Here is a 16,858-nt window from a genome sequence, read left to right on the forward strand (position 1 = left end):
GTCCAAGCATGCCAAATCTTGTGTATTGCCAGGGTGAAGCACTCCATTGCGGCCATGCAAAGGTTGGGCTCGTCGCCCTCCTCGATAAGTTCCGGATTTACCGGACTGTCCTCCATGATCAGACCCTCCGGAAGTCATATCTTGAGTCTTCTGCGGACAATCTCGGCTCGTGCCCGTGCAATTTGCAATGGAAACAAAATGCCCGAGAGAACACCGAGGTGATGTGATCTGGACCCACATCTGAAATAGCGAATGTCGCTGGCGGGTTGTTTCGGTTCTGCTGTGGAGACCGGAAGCGTCTAAGAAGTGCCACGATTTCGAGGCCTCGTGATACCCCAAAAGTACCCCGATCTGACCGATTACGCTTGCTGTGTGGTGTAGCTTTGAAGTCTTGGATCCATATATACATCCGGTTGTTTCCTTTTTCTATCTGGAAAAACTCTCTACTGAGCTGACTCAATAATGAGGGCTCTGTCCAACATCTCCGCATAAGATGTGATACCAAGACCGACAAGTCTTAGTTGCAAATGTCCATCCAGCCCCTGAATAAACTGCTGCATACGTGAACTGTCCTCAGCAACTAGCTCTGGACAAAATCTGGCCAATCTGTCAAACTCTGTACTATACTCTGTCACTGATCGATTGTTCTGTCGCAAACTCAGAAAATCCTGCCGGCGAGCCATCTGATAAGCTCGTGGAAAGAAACGGCTCTCAAAAGCCTCTCTGAATCTGGCCCAAGTGATGTTCTGCTCACCGATGATAGAATGCTGAGTAATCCACCAGGTGTTGGTCGAGTCCCGTAAATGAAAAGCAGCCAGCTCTACTTTCTCCCACTCGGAGCAAGCCATATAAAAGAAAGTCTACTCCATAGTCTCAATCCAAGACAGGGCCACACTCGGATCACGGTATCCTCAGAAGAGTGTAAATCGACTCTTCATCGACTCTACCAACACTGGAATCCTGGCTCGTGCCGCAAAAATGTCAGTGAGATGTGTCGGAACGGCTGTCGGGACTGGCGGAAACACTGGAGCTGGTGCTACAGGTGGTACCGGTGCATAAACCGGAGGAGGTACTCCCGGTGCTACTGAGTAAACTGGAGCATATGCCGTCGGTGGCACTGTAGGGTGAACATAGGTGGTCGCGGCTGGATGTACGGTAGGCAATGATACCAGATGTGGAGTAGCCGGTATCCCTAATGCAGGTACTGCTGGGTACACCGTATGTACTGGGAGCACAGGTGTCGCTGGTGTCGGGTACACTGTAGGCCCAGGTGGCGGTAGTGCATATGCCATATAATGCTGGGTGGGCTGGTGTCGGGTATGATGGTACCCTGGTGGTCAAAATCGATGTGATGGATACTATCGGTGCCTGGTGAGGTAGGTACCTCTAAGGGAGCCATCGGAGTCTGTCCCTAGCTGACAGGCTCATCAACAGAAGGCATCTCTGGCGTATCCAGAGATCCCACGGTCCTCGTACGTGGTCGTCCAGCACCACGTCTCGCAGCAATACGTGTAGATCGCCTCATATCTGTTCAATTATATCACAGATATTACTACAAGTGTCAACAATTACTAAAATAATTTCATACCTAATTGCTGTCTGGAGATGTTCCGTCGCTGTCCAGTCCCCAAATTGACCTCGGAATTCTATACGAGAAAATCATCGGAAATCCATAATAAAATCCGAAACGAAAGTCCAAAACATATACGTAATGGAAAATCCGTGCAACCAAAATAACTACCCAGTTTGACTCGCAAACTAGGGCTAGCACAACATATCCAGAATACTAAAAGTAGGTATCACACCCTGCTTTGATACCAATAAATTGGTATCAGTTAAATCTCAAAAATCCGTAACACGAAAAACAACAAGTATCGCCAAACTTTGGCGTTCTGATACCATATAAATTGGTATCAGGTTATCCCAAATATCCAAAATACGAAAACAACGATCGTAAAACTTAAGCTCTGATACCACTAAATTGTCATGCCCCAGAGGAGTCCCTGTCCGAAGAAATTTCGGCAGCATCTCCCCTGTACGGCGGACAATCTGAAACTTTTCTACAACAGTATATACCTCAGTCACATGCGCCGGGAATAAACAACAATAATAAATAGACAATCACCACGCAGTTAATATAATTCTCAGCCTCTGGCTGACACAACCACGCAGTAATAAGATGACTCGAAATCAACCCTATTCAACTACACTCGTAAAGCTCAAATCCGAAGAACTCACCTCTTCTGCTGTCCAGGCAGACATGTAGTAGAATAAATCCAAATCATACCAAAAATCCATCAAACGATAAGAATCCATACAATATCCATAAGTAAAACAATACAAGACTAAAAACAAAGTTTGATAGAGAAACTAAGATAAAATAACAACTCAAGACCAGCAAAGGACTAGCACTACGTGCGGATGGGGGCTAGCGACTGGAACTGCTCCGGACAGCCTCAATCTGAAAATATAACAACAATGGAGGCGGGGTGAGTTCAACACTCAGCAGGTAAAACTGATATGCAAAATAAAATAAATAACAGACAACACTAATCATGCGTACAGTCTCCTGAATACGAGAAGGATAAATGCAACTGGAACAAAAACAGGAGAAAATTGTACTAACCAGGATCAAGGTATAAAGGTAACTGGGTCATCAGACCAGATTCATAATGTCACATGTATGCATGTCAATCATATGCATCCAAATAAATGCAGAAAGTAAATGCAAACACAAACAATAAATGCATCATGCATATGATGCAATGACATGGTCACCCCTGACGCTACATCACCATCTCACACAATGGTGAGTCCAGGTGGGTGAAATTGTGACAACCGTGCACTCGACATCACCACGATGGTGACCGAGTGGACGGGATCTGTCGGAGTACACACATACCCCTACAATAATAAATGGGGGAGCGCGAACCTTATCTTCGGATGCTCATCACACGATGCAGGAGTACTTCACCTCACACTACCCATGAGCGGACCAGCGAGCAAGTCCAGCGCCTGCGCTACTACACACACAGCGGAGCCCTAGGCACTGCGGAGCTGCAGCAAGATCTGTCACAACCGGAACCGGGCCAGCAAGCCAAATAAGCAGAAGCCACACACCACACCGCCACTATAACCCTAACTAGTGGTGGTGTGTACAGTAGATGGCGATGTGCTCACAATAATAGAGCAGACAATCGCACATCATGCAATCATGCAAGATGATGCATGACACTAAACATGACAATCTAATGAACAACACAGCAATAATCATATAAATAAATACCAAGTGTGTACCACAGGACGATGTATCAAATAGAAGGTACACAAGTCAGATAGGGCATCAAACAAACACTAGGTCCTGAACATAATGTATAAAATGGTTGTGTCACTACCTCTAGAGCATGTACGATCAGGTAAATAATAACATGCAGTGCATAATAAGTAAACAAGCAATATGTATCCGATCATGTAGTGACCAACCGAAATAAATGAGAAACACAATCATTGTTGTATGTTAAACACTTTATTATGCTTATCGAAAGACATAAGTCAAAGTACCCAACTCCAATAAAGTGGTCCAAATCAGACTCCGAGATACTCGTCTCGCGTCAAGATCCTGTATTACCAATTGCATATATTTTTATTTAGCTACATTCTCATAAATAGCTAAATAACTCTCTAACCCTAAATTAGGGCAAATCCCTGACCAACACATAAACCTAATTCAACCCATACATGATCAATAGCATATATCAAATTCCTATGCCTTACCTGAAACTCACAGCCGTTTATCACTATTGGAAGTAGGATCATTTGCTGCTGGAATCTACCTACTGCCGGAGATCAAACGATGCTGCAAGAAAACATTCACTACCACAGTGATTAATCCCACAATACAACACAACATTCTAATAAAAAAACAGTAGATAATCAAAAGGGAAACAATTCATCAAATCCTTGAGTCTACATAATTCCCAACCAACAATTGAACCTCACCGTGGACTGATCAAGAGCAGTGGCAAGTTTGGTGGCCGGCACAGAGGTGATCGCTGAAAAATAGAGGGAAGAAGCAATTTCGCTCGGTAGTGGTAGCAAGCGGAAGAACTAGGGCTTAGATTCCACACTAGGGCACCCTCAAGAGAAGTGTGTCTGCGCTAAGCCACAGATAGGGTCGGCTGTGCTCGGATGTCGCTGTAGAGATGGGTGTCGCGGCTGAGGCTAGGGCACAGGAAGTCGGCTCGCGGTGTGCAACGGGGAGGAGCGGCGGTGGTGGCTCACTGCTCTCTAGGGCACAAGAGAAGAAGAAGAAAGGCGCGGTGAGGACACGGGGGGAGAAACCGCCAGCGCCGGCGGTTAGGGCTTTTCGGCTCGGGCACGCAGGGCTTTCGGCGAGGTAAGAAAAAGAAACAAATAAGGAAAATAAAGAAAAAGGAAATGTAATTATAAACATTTCCTCGCTTAAATGGGGTAGCCAAAACAGGCTTTTTCGGGCCCCGTTTTTATCCCCGTCAACTCGGCCGTACGAGCTCCGAAAAATTCCCGAAAAATTTCCAAAAATTCCGGAAAATTCTCTTATTAATATTTGTCTATTTTCGGTATTTTACAGATCATCCTAGCCATCTTCATGTCAAAGGATTTGCCTCAAGCTTAAATCTACAAATATAGGATACAAAGCAACATTAAGCAGCTCTAATACGTGTTTAAATTAGTCTACCCATCCATTCAATAATTTCATGACGACTACTAAGATAATTAAATTAATCTCATAGTTAGTTGATTAATCCATCAGCAATAATTAATCAAATCTTATCTAATTTATCAAAACCAATTAAATATGTTACTAAACATTAACTATTTTTAGGGATTAATGTGATTAATCAATTAATGTGTTATGCTAGTAATTCAATTATCATTTAATTAACTTATTAATCACAACCAATTACTTACTAACCTGCCACTGCTTTCAACCACAACATTACTTATCTAATACTAAACTAATTTCTAATAAAACTCAAATTAAACTTACCTTCGACTTTCTTCGACAACTTCTTCTCTGATAACGTGATAGCCACGTTGAGAAGATGGTGGTGGTTGGAGGTTGTGGTAGAGGGTTAGATGTAGCAGCAACAATAAGGGAAAGAGGGCACCTAGGTCGGAGTCGGGCCTTGGTTGCTTGGCGTCGGGTCGAACACACAACACTATCGCTATTTCGAACGCAAAGCACCGCTGTTGTTTCTGAAGGGGAGGTGCATACTACTCATGAAGGGGAGAGAGAGTGGTGGTGATCAATCAACCAACACTGGTCATAGCCGCAGCCTAGTGCCACAACGACGACATCTCATCCCTGGCGGTTGTGCCCAACGGTCATCGGTGGGGAACGGACGACTCGGCAAGGATCTTGGTCGACGGTGTTGACTGCCTCCCCTATGCTTCGGTGGTGAGGGAGGCGGTCGTGAAGGCTACGCAGTAGGTGCGACGATGTTGGCAGTAGCAGCACACGTTCATCGCATGCGCGAGGAGGAGAGAGATGGCACCTGCAAGTGGGAGGCTGGACTCAGCACCGGCATCCGCTTCTTGCCTGAATAGTGGAGCAACACCGGTGATCAGTGCACAAGGGCGACACCGATCGCTCGTGGCACTAAACAGTGTTGCGTCGTGTGTGGAGGGGAAAACAGCGGAGAGGAGAAGGAAAATAAAAACCTAGGGTTTAATTTAATGGAAACCTATGTTTATTTCAATTATCTCCCACTTTAAATGGGTATTCTCAAATAGACTTTTCTCTTACCCATTTATTCCCATAAAATATTAAAAAATATTTCTTTAAAATCCATAAAAATTCTAATAAATTATATAAATTCATATAAACTTATTTGCTCTGATACATTATCTAATAAAATATATTTATTTTCCTTAAAATAGTTTAATTATGTCACATTTTTAATTAGTTTAAATCCTTAGCTATATTTTTGGTATATTACAAGTCTAGTAGAAACTTCTACACTACAAACTTTTATTGAGCTCTCTTAAGCTAAAAGACATCCATAAAAAGTCACCTCCTATGATAATTATAGTTCATCAAGTAGAATTTAGCCTTAAACTCAAATGCTAGAAACAAAGCCCAACCTGTGAAGACTATATAAAATATGAATGCCCCTGTCAACTTCTATACTCTTTCATAAAGCTAACTTAGACTATGAAGCTTATACAACAACCTCTTATAAAGGCAAATTAATTACTCCATTTACTTTAATAGACCATGGGCTTTTTTATAAACTTAGGATACATCACCCTGATTCTATTAAAGATTTCCCAAAGAAATTGGGAATCATTATTTCTCTTGCCTTAGAAGAAGAGGAAACTTTCATAGTCTATACTTTTGGCAGTTCTCTTTGTAAGTGGATTGTTCTTAAAATAGAACTAGCCAGACATCTAGTCAAAATTGACATTAATGAAGTTAGAGGATATCAAGCTGAATTAAAAGATTACCCTTCAGCTCTTGATATTGAATGGAAATCTCCTCCTACTTTTGTAGATCAATTAAAATACTAGCGTGCCTCCGCACAAGGAACAAATTGAGCTTGGGATCGCATAGAAGATCATGAAAATTACCTCTTAGTAGGCGAAACCTATACTAAGAAAATCTACTGGCACAAGAACTTGGGAACAATATTTTTTTCCTTATTCATTTAAAACACAACATTTAACTATGTTTCAACATTATCAGAGAAAGATAGAAAGATTCTACAACAAACGATTAGCAAGCTTAGCTCTCTCTACTAGAGCATACAAAGTTACCCTACATAGAAACTTAAATTCAGCCCAAGCTAGCAGTTCTTAGACTCCTTTTCTAGACCACACCAACAAAAATAATTTAGATTACATGATGAAATCTTGACTTTGTTTCCAACTTTACCCTACAGAACTCTTCAACAGTACTTCCACTTTTTAGAATAGTAAAACCCTACAATACCTCCACTCAACCTTGAAAACGTTAGTCATGACGATTTTGAATACCACCTGTCTTTCACCAAGCCTCTCTTTCTAGACCCTTCTCTTTTCTCCTTGTCAGCTAGTGTCACGCCCTATGACCTAGACGCGTGATACTGGCGTTGCTCAAGAATATAAATACTCGAAAATAAAAAGCCTCATAAAGTGCATACCAAACCAGTAATAATATATTAAAAATATTGTCTTTACAATCCAAAAGCGAAAGCATATAAAGAAAGATAACATGAACTAAACGGACCAATCACTTGGACACGACTTCATTACCATCCCCAAAACATCTCTTGCTCCTCCTTCTCGACTTGTTCGTCATCTTTATCTGGGATGGGAGTAAGGGGGGTGAGTGCTTGGGAAAACACTCAATAAGTGGGATTGATCGAACATAGCATGACAGAATACAAAACATAGTAAGACATTCGGAATTCATGATGAAAACATATTTCATGAAACATGACAGAAATAATACTTAATTGAAAACATACACTTTTAGCAAGACATTCAGAATTCATGACATAAATATATCTTAATAAAAAACATAGCATTGCTAATCATCTTATTTTCCATGGTATTACTGATCAGTCCCCTATATGTAATTTCTCTAAGGGGTGAGGCCATATATCGGTTATTATTACCCATCGCATCAGGGCCATATATCAGTTATTATTACCCACCGCATCAGGGCCATAACTTGTCATATTTTATCATACTTTCGAAAATTCCCTTTATCATATCTAACTTGAGTCATAATAGTGCATCTTGGAATAAAAAGAAATGAATTTGCAATATAAAATGATGAAATGTAAACATATTCTGCAGCTATACTCAAAACGAAAAGCCCACTTACTTGGTCAGAAACTTCTTTGGTTTTGGACAGAAACGTTACGGAACTTGAACTTGCATTTGTTAATCGGAACTTGGGCTTGGAACTTGCATAGAAACTTGCACAAAGGTTTAAGTACCCATTTGAAAGACAATGCATTGGCTATTTATAGGTATGAAGGGGTGGCCAAGGCATATGAAGAGATGGCTAGATAGAAGGTCATTCATTAAAAAGACTAGGTGAAATGCCATGGCTAGATGGAAGTTACTGTTGGATCGAGACGCGCTAGAGGGGGGTGAATAGCGCTCGCAGCTAATTCGTTTGATTCGTAAAACACTCGAGTAATTAAAACACAGCGGAAAATAAGAAAGCAAGCACACAGAGACAGGAGGATTTACTTCGTTCGGAGCCTTGATCGACTCCTACTCGAAGGCCCGCGATCCTTGATCGCTTCCGTGGGCAACAACTATAAGCTCGTAAAAACTATTACAAACTAATTACAATTCAAAGCAGTAAAAAGATTATACCGACAACAAAGGACTAAATCTGAAGCTCCGGGTTGTCGGGGTGTCGTTGCAGCACTTCGGGATCGTCTCGTAGGCAGCTTGTAGCAGATAGTTCACTTGGAAGAAGATATTTCAAGCTGCTGGTCGAGATGTCCTTTTATTGGACGTTCAAGGAGCCTCTAGTGCCAGTCAAGGCGCCTTGAACCCCAAAATTTATCCCTGTTCCTGCGCTGTGATAACCTCCGCTGACTGCTGCTTATCCTAACTTGAAGGCGCCTTCATCAAAGCTCCAAGGCGCCTTCAATGGTCCAAGGCGCCTTCAATCCCTATGAAGGCGCCTCCAGCTCCACTTCGCAGCCAGCTTCAAGTTTTGCACCCGAGGCGCCTCCAAGCTCCATGGAGGCGCCTCAGACACTGTTCATCCGAGGGAAAACATCATTATTTTGTACCTGCAAGATATGTTAGTCCCAAACAATATCCTGCAACACAAAGTTAGCATAAAACAACAGTATAAATATGATAAAGAATATTATGGCTGATCGGATTCTGTCCGACTTCGATTTCGACCGGAAACCTAGGCCGACCCGAGCCCTCTGTTCCTCTACGGGACGCGCGTCCTCACCTACTCCACTCGGAAGATTTACCTGTTGCCAATCGATCCTCCGATCGTTGGACTTTGCTCAACGCCCGGACTTTGGACTTCCGACTGGACATCAGCTTCCAGCCCACAGCCTTCCACACGTTGCGACTTTACGACACTGGACTTTCTAGGTTACCACCCCTGACTTTTAGGACTGAAGTTACTCTGCCCCGACACATGAGACTCTCCACTTGTTAATTACCACTAGGGCTTGGAACTTGCGTAGGAACTTTCACATAGGTTTAACCCTTAGGAAGACCATCCATAGGGTTTTTATACCTATGAAGGGTGACCAAGATATGATGAGATCTAGATTGAATCTTTGCCATTATCAAAACTTAGGTGAATGGTCATGGCTAGATGAAGTTACAAGTAGATGGAGGGTCATTCATTAAAAAGGCTAGGTGAAAAGGTCATGGCTATATAGAAGTTACAAGTAGATGGAGGGTCATTCATTAAAAGGCTATGTGGAAGGTCATGGCTAGATGAAAGTTACAAGTAGATGAAGGATCATTCTTTAAAAAGGTTAGGTGAAAGACCATTGCTAGATGAAAAGTCATCCATTAAAAAGGCTAGGTGAAAAGTCACCATACCATTACAGCTTAGTACATGAAACATAGGCATAGGTAGAACAAGTCCAAGTTACATAAAAGGGTTAACACATGACTTATTATGTTATCATGATAAAACCAAAAGAAACATAGGTATAAAATTTTAATATATGACTCACTATGTCATCTTGTTAGAAAGTAAGAAAAACATAGATATAATTAGAATAAAAATTTAAAACATATAAAATTAATATGTGACTTATTAAATTCTCATGATGAAGAGCATAGAAGAAACATATGAGTAATTAGACCGAACATCCAAAATCCCTAAGATCTAAACCTACACATGACACAAAGTAATCATAAACTTGGGTTCAATTTTTATGATATTAAGATTTCTAGGAGTCAAACCTAACTTAACCTTCAAAGGTATCTCCACTAGTGTCCATCATCATGTCCAAAATCGGGTCTTCACATCCCACCCTTCTTATTGGAAGTTTCATCCTCGAAACTTGAGCTCGCTTGATCTTCGAAGAGATATGGGTAATGCTTGCCTATCTTTTCCTCGGGTTCTCAGGTAGCTTCCCTTTCAGTGTGATTGGATCATTGTACTTTAACGTACGAGATGGTTCTTTGTCTAAGTACTTGACCCTTGGTGTCAATAATTCGAATGGAAACTTCTTCATACTTCAATTATTCATTCAAGTTCCCTCCGACTAGGAGTGGTCCAATTTCCAGAATATGGCTCGGGTCTGCAATGTATCTTCTTAGTTGGGAGACATTAAAAATATTATGAATCCTTGACATATCCGGTGGTAATGGTAGTCTGTAAGCCAGTGATCCCACTTTCTCTAGAATCTCGAAAGGCCCTACATATTTAGGATTCAGTTTCCCAACTTTATTGAATTGAACTACTCCCTGCATTGGCGAAATCTTTATATAGGCCTTATCACTTATTTCGAATTCCACTGGTCTTCTTTTTAAATCAACCCAACTTTTTTGCCGATCTTGAGTAGCCTTGAGTCGTTCCTTGATGACAGTCACTTTTTCTATCATGGTTTGGATAAGCTCAGGTCCAGTGATAGCTTTTTCTCCTACTTCATCCCAATATAGAAGTGACCGACACTTGCGCCCATATAGAGCCTCGTATGGGGTCATTCCAATGCTACTATGATAACTGTTATTATAGGCAAACTCGATTAAGGGCAGGTGCTCACTCCAATTACTGCTAAAGTCCAAAGCACATACTCTTAGCATGCCTTCGAGTGTCTATATTGTCCTCTCAGTTTGGCCATCAGTTTGAGGGTGATAGGTCGTGCTGAGAGTGACCTTAGTCCCCATAGTTTTTTGAAAACTTTACCAAAAATGGGACACAAATCTTGGGTCTCTGTCAGATAGTATGCTTGCTGAAACTCCATGCAACTGCACAATATTGTCCATGTATAGAGTAGCCAACTTATCCAGATTATAACTCATGCGAATGGATAGGAAGTGTGTAGATTTTGTGAGTCTATCCACCACTACCCATATTCCATCATGGCTTTGTCTTGACTTTGGCAATCCCACCATAAAGTCCATGAAAATGTACTCTCATTTCCACTCTGGAATCTCTAAAGGTTGAAGAAGTCCTCCAGGTTGTTGGTGTTCGACTTTGACCTGTTGGCATACTAGGTACCTAGAGACGAATTCCCAACATTCTTCTTCATTCCGCTCTACCAAAAGTTCTTTTTCAAATCCCTATACATCTTTGTACTGCCAGGGTGGACCGAGAATTTTGATTTGTGGGCCTCAGATATTACTTCTTGTCAAAGATTATCAATGTCAGGCACCCACAACCTTCATTTCATCCATAAGATCCCGCTATCATTTATTTGAAGATCAGGTGCTTTTCCTTTTTTGATCTACTCTGTAAGTCTTGCTAATGTCGGGTCTTGCTTCTGCTTCAACTTGATTGTTTCTCGAAGGCATGATTGTGCTGAGAGTGATGCCAAAACTATCTTGCCCGTACTCTTCTGACTTAATGCATCAACTACCTTGTTTGCTTTGCCTAGGTGGTAGCTTATTATTAAATCATAATCCTTTGAGAGCTCAACCCATCGTCGTTACCTCATGTTTAATTCTTTCTGCATAAATAGATACTTGAGACTCTGTTGATCTGTAAACACTTCGCACCTAGCACTATATAGGTAGTGTCTCTAAATTTTTAGTGCGAATACTACTGCAGCTAGTTCGAGGTCATGTGTTGGATAGTTTTGCTCGTATGGTTTCAGTTGTCATGAAGCGTAAGCAATAACCCTTCCCTCTCGTATGAGGACGCACCCCAGACCTCCTTTTGATGCATCACTGTAAATAGTGGAAATCCTTATACTCTGCGAGTAGTACTAGTACTGGTGTAGATGCAAGCCTTTTCTTCAAGGTTACAAAACTCTTCTCACATTCTTCACTCCAGTTAAATTTGGAGTTCTTTTGTATGAGCTTGGTGAGAGGTATATCTATCGAGGAAAATCCTTCAACAAATTTTCAATAATAGCCGGCTAGCCCTAAAAAGCTTCAAATCTTTATTACTGTCTTTGGTCTTGGCCAGTCTAAAATTGCTTCCACTTTCTTGGGGTCTACAGAAATTCCTGCTTTAGAGTTTATGTGACCCAAGAAGGTGACGCTTTTTAACCAAAATTCACACTTCTTGAATTTGACATATAGTTCCTTATCTCTTAGTGTCAGGAGGGTAAGGCGAAGGTGCTCTTTGTGGGCTTCTTCACTAGGTGAATATACGAGGATGTCGTTGATAAACACCACCATAAATTTATCAAGATATGGTCTGAACACTCTATTCATGAGATCCATGAATGCTACCGGGGTATTGGTTAATCCGAATGGCATTACTATGAACTCGTAGTGTCCATACCTAGTTCTGAAAGCCGTGTTTGGTATATCTTCTGCCTTAACCTTCAGCTGGTGATAGCCTAATTTTAAATTGAGTTTGGAGAACACAGTAGCTCCTTTAAGTTGGTCGAAGAGGTCGTCTATCCATGGAAGGGGGTACCTATTCTTGATTGTGATTTTGTTCAATTCTCGGTAATCGATACATAATCTCATACTCCTGTCTTTCTTCTTCACAAATAAGACTGGGGCTCCCCATGGAGATGCGCTCGGTCTGATTTACTTTTTGTTTAACAACTCTTGAAGTTGTTCTTTTAGTTCTTTGACTTCTATTGGGACCATTCGGTAGGGTGCCTTTGATATTGGCGTCGCACCTGGTGCCAAATTAATTTCAAAATCTACTTCACAGTCTGGAATTGTGCCAGGTAGTTCCTCGGGAAATACATCTGGGAAGTCTTGAACAACTGATATTTCTTCTAGCCTGGCCTTGGTCTTCTCTTCCACCACACTTATCATAGCTAGATAGATTCCATCACCGCTCCTCATGGCTTTCCAAGTTTGAGATGCAGACAGGAGTAATCTCTTTTCCTTGGCCTTGCAATGGTAGATGATTTCTTCTTGGCTTGAAGTCCAAAGTTTGACGATCTTCCTGTGGCAATCCACTAATGCGTGGTTCTTGGCCAACCAATCCATTCCAAGAATGGCATCGAACTCAACCATGTTTAGTTGAATCAGATCAGCTTCAAATGTATGATTACCAATACTGACCTGACAGCTTCGATGCAACTTATGAGTTTTGATGGCCTTATTAGTGGGTGTAGCTACTCTATATGGTTCACTATAGGGGTGGTAATTCGGTTCGGGATGACGGGTTCGGGTTGGCAGGTTGACGGGTTGGCAAATGATAACCTGAACCCGACTTGATTATTAATTCGGGTCAAACTATTCAACCTGAACCTGATCTGTTTATTTGCACTTGACCTGAACCCGACCCGTTTGACCCATTTAATCCATTTGACTCGTTTAACCCGAACATGACCTGAATCCATTAAAGAAATTTTGTATATTAAATTAAAAATTAAAAATAGCATTTATCTCCATAAATTGAAAATTCATATCATAAAAGATAAGCCATGGCAACATTGCAATCAATAGCATATCTCTATGTTTATAGTTTTAACTTTTTTTAAATTTGTAATTTTAGTTTAAATTTATAATTATTTATAAACGGGTTCGCGGGTTGTAATTGGGTCATTTCAGGTTAACCCGAACCCGACCTGTTTATTAATTGGGTCAATTGGGTTGACCCAATTTCGACCCGAACCCGAAACTACCCAGCCCTAACCTGATTTTTTCGTGTTCGGTTCGGGTCGTGTTTTCGTGTCGGGTCAAAAATGTCACCCCTAGTTCACTAAGTATTTCAGCTCTGAGTCCTAACTTCATAGTGAATCTTTTAGATATAAAAGAATGAGTGACACCACAATCAAACAATACATAGGCAATCATTTTGTTGATTAGAATGGTACCTACCACCACATCGTTTGCGTTGCCCACCTCTTCTTGAGTCATAACGAACACCCGAGCATTGGACTTATTCTCCTTTGGTTTATTCTGGACTGCAACAGAATTTGATACCACCCCTTGTTTCTTGGGTTTAGGACAATCCGCAATTCGATGCCCCATCTTCCTACAGTTGAAACATGCACCAGAGATCCTACGACATTCTCCAAGATGTCTGAAGTTACAAGTAGGATATGACTTAATGCTTTGGGAGGGCAAAGTGAAAGAGGGTCCTTTGGACTGGCCACTTGATAGGTTGAGCCGTTTTAACCTTTGTTCACTTCGGGAAGATTGACTCGCGAGGGGTCACTTGTTCTTGCCTTCTTCTTCATGCCGTTTAATGTCCATTTCAGCTCTAATGGTCGCTCCCATCAGATCGGTGAAGTTAGTTGCCTTGTAGATTGCTAATGCTGATTGAATTCGGCTACTCAAACCCTTCTTGAAGCGATGTAGCTTCAGGGTGTCATTTGCTATGATGGTAGGGGCATAGGTCCCGAGCGAGTTGAACTTTGAGGTGTACTCCAGTACGGATATACCCGAAGCCTGAGTAAAGTTTTCAAATTCACTCAGCTTCTATAACCTGAACTTAGTTGGATAGTACTGCTTCAAGAACATCTCTTTAAATTATTGCCATGTCACTAGTCCAGCTTCAGTCATTGCTGGTGAAATGATTTTCCACCACTTGCGTGCCTTATCTGTTGGAGCAATCCCAATGGTTCGTGGGACCATGTGTTTTGGTGTTTGGGCAAAGGGTTTAAGTTAGGTTTACCCTTGTTATTTGATATGTGTACTTGAGTTGTGCAGGACTGCAGGTGACACATGTGACTCAGGTTGACGGCTTCGGGTCCGGTGAAGGATGGAGCATCCGAGGGACCGTGGACAAGGCAGCAAGGACAAGGGCCGAGGGAAGCGACTTCGAGGCATACGCGAAGGATGGCATTGGAGACAAGCCGCGGCCTTGGATGCATTCGAGGGACGAGAGCCAAAGGAAGTAGGCTTGAAGGCAAGAGGTCAAGGCTGCAAAGAAGAGTCAAATGAGTCGTGAGGGTACGAGTGCATGAGAGATTGTACTCGGAGTAAAATCCTAGTTTTAGGGTTTTACTGTAGCGGCACTGTAGCAGTTACTGTAGCGTACTGTAGCATTTACTGTAGCGTACTGTAGCAGTCGACTGGTGTATGGACCAGTCGACTGATGCACTGTAGCAGAGCCGTTGAGATAGCCGTTGGGCTGGCACCAGTCGACTGGTGCAAGGACCAGTCGACTGGTAACGGGCAAATCAGGTTCTGATTTGTTCCAAGCTCTATAAGAAGGAGCTTGGTATGGCCGGCCAAGGCGACGAAATTAGACTTGGTTAAGGTCTAAATAGTAGTCTACAAGTGCTCAAGTGTTTGTGGAATCCAAGAGGTCTTGGTGTGTTGTGGTGAGGTTTCTCCACCCACAAGGAGCGACTTGAGATAGCCGGAGTTTCCGGGGGCTAATCCACCGAAGGATCGGGATCGTCCACCTTACGGACAGCCGTGGAGTAGGAGCATCATCTCCGAACCACGTTAAACGAACGTGTATTGGTTTGCTAGTTCTTTTCTTTCTTTAGCTTTCGTATTCATTGCTTTAGTATTTGTATTTCCACTGCGCAAGCTAACAATAGTGTAGGAAGCTAACGATTTGGGGGTGCCGTCTATCCAACCCCCCTTCAAGCCGGCCACCGATCCTCCAACATTATCTTCTAGGAAGGGTGTTACGACATACACTTTAAACACATCCGGGATTTCCAGTAGTCAAAGTTGAGTCTCGATATTCTTGAGCCAGTTTTGACCAACTTCTAGGTCGGGGTTGCCATCAAATGTCGAGGCTCTATTCTTCTGAAGGGTCTCATAGTAGTACTTAATGGCACGTGGTTGGGCTTCTGGTACCAGGTTGGGATTCTGGTTAGCACTTGGGGTCGCTAACCCTTGCAGTGTGGTTGCTACGATGGTAAAGATGGCCATTAAATCTTCTCGGCTTAGGCTAACTCTTGGGGGAGGGCTTGCATCTTTATTATTGTTACGGTTGGTACAGTTGGGGTTATGGCTGTTCCAGATGGGTCTGTTGGTCATTTCCTAAAATCAGATAAGCGAAATGGTTCATGATAATTCCTATGAGAAGTTATCGGAAATTGGAAACTTTCTTGAAATGGCAAAAATGTGATTTCGAGGCCTAAATAATAGAATTCAGTAGAAAAATGTCATGCGAGAATTCCGTAGAGAAATGGCATGCGATTTTTGATAGTTAGGCCATTTTGGAGGGTGCTAGCCATTTGTCGAAAATCCAACTTCGTTAGATTTACGTACAAAATATCCCAACCGGATTAAAACCTAGCTCTGATACCACTTCAATGTCACATCCCATGACTTAGGCGCGTGACACCGACATTGCTCACGAATATAAATACTCGAAAACAACAAGCCTCATAAAGTGCATACCAAACTAGTAATAATATAATGAAAATATTGTCTTTACAATCCAAAAGCGAAAGTGTACAAAGAAAGATAACATGAACTAAACGGACGAATAACTTGGATGCGACTTCATTACCAGCCCCAAAACATCTCTTGCTCCTCCTTATCGACTTGTTCCTCATCTTTATCTGGGGATGGGAGTAAGGGGAGTGAGTGCTTGGGAAAATACTCAGTAAGTGGGATCGATCAAACATAGTACAACAGAATAAAAAATATAACAAGATATTCGAAATTCATGACAAAAACATATTTCATGAAACATGAAAGAAACAATACTTAATTGAAAACATATACTTTTAGCAAGACATTCAGAATTCATGATAGAAACATATTGTAACGACCCGGCCCTTTGGCCTCTTGGGCGGCCCTTGTGGCGGCCCAACTGGCGGCCCTTATG

Source organism: Zingiber officinale, chromosome 11A (genome assembly GCF_018446385.1).
Source record: "Zingiber officinale cultivar Zhangliang chromosome 11A, Zo_v1.1, whole genome shotgun sequence".
Classification (NCBI taxonomy): domain Eukaryota; kingdom Viridiplantae; phylum Streptophyta; class Magnoliopsida; order Zingiberales; family Zingiberaceae; genus Zingiber; species Zingiber officinale.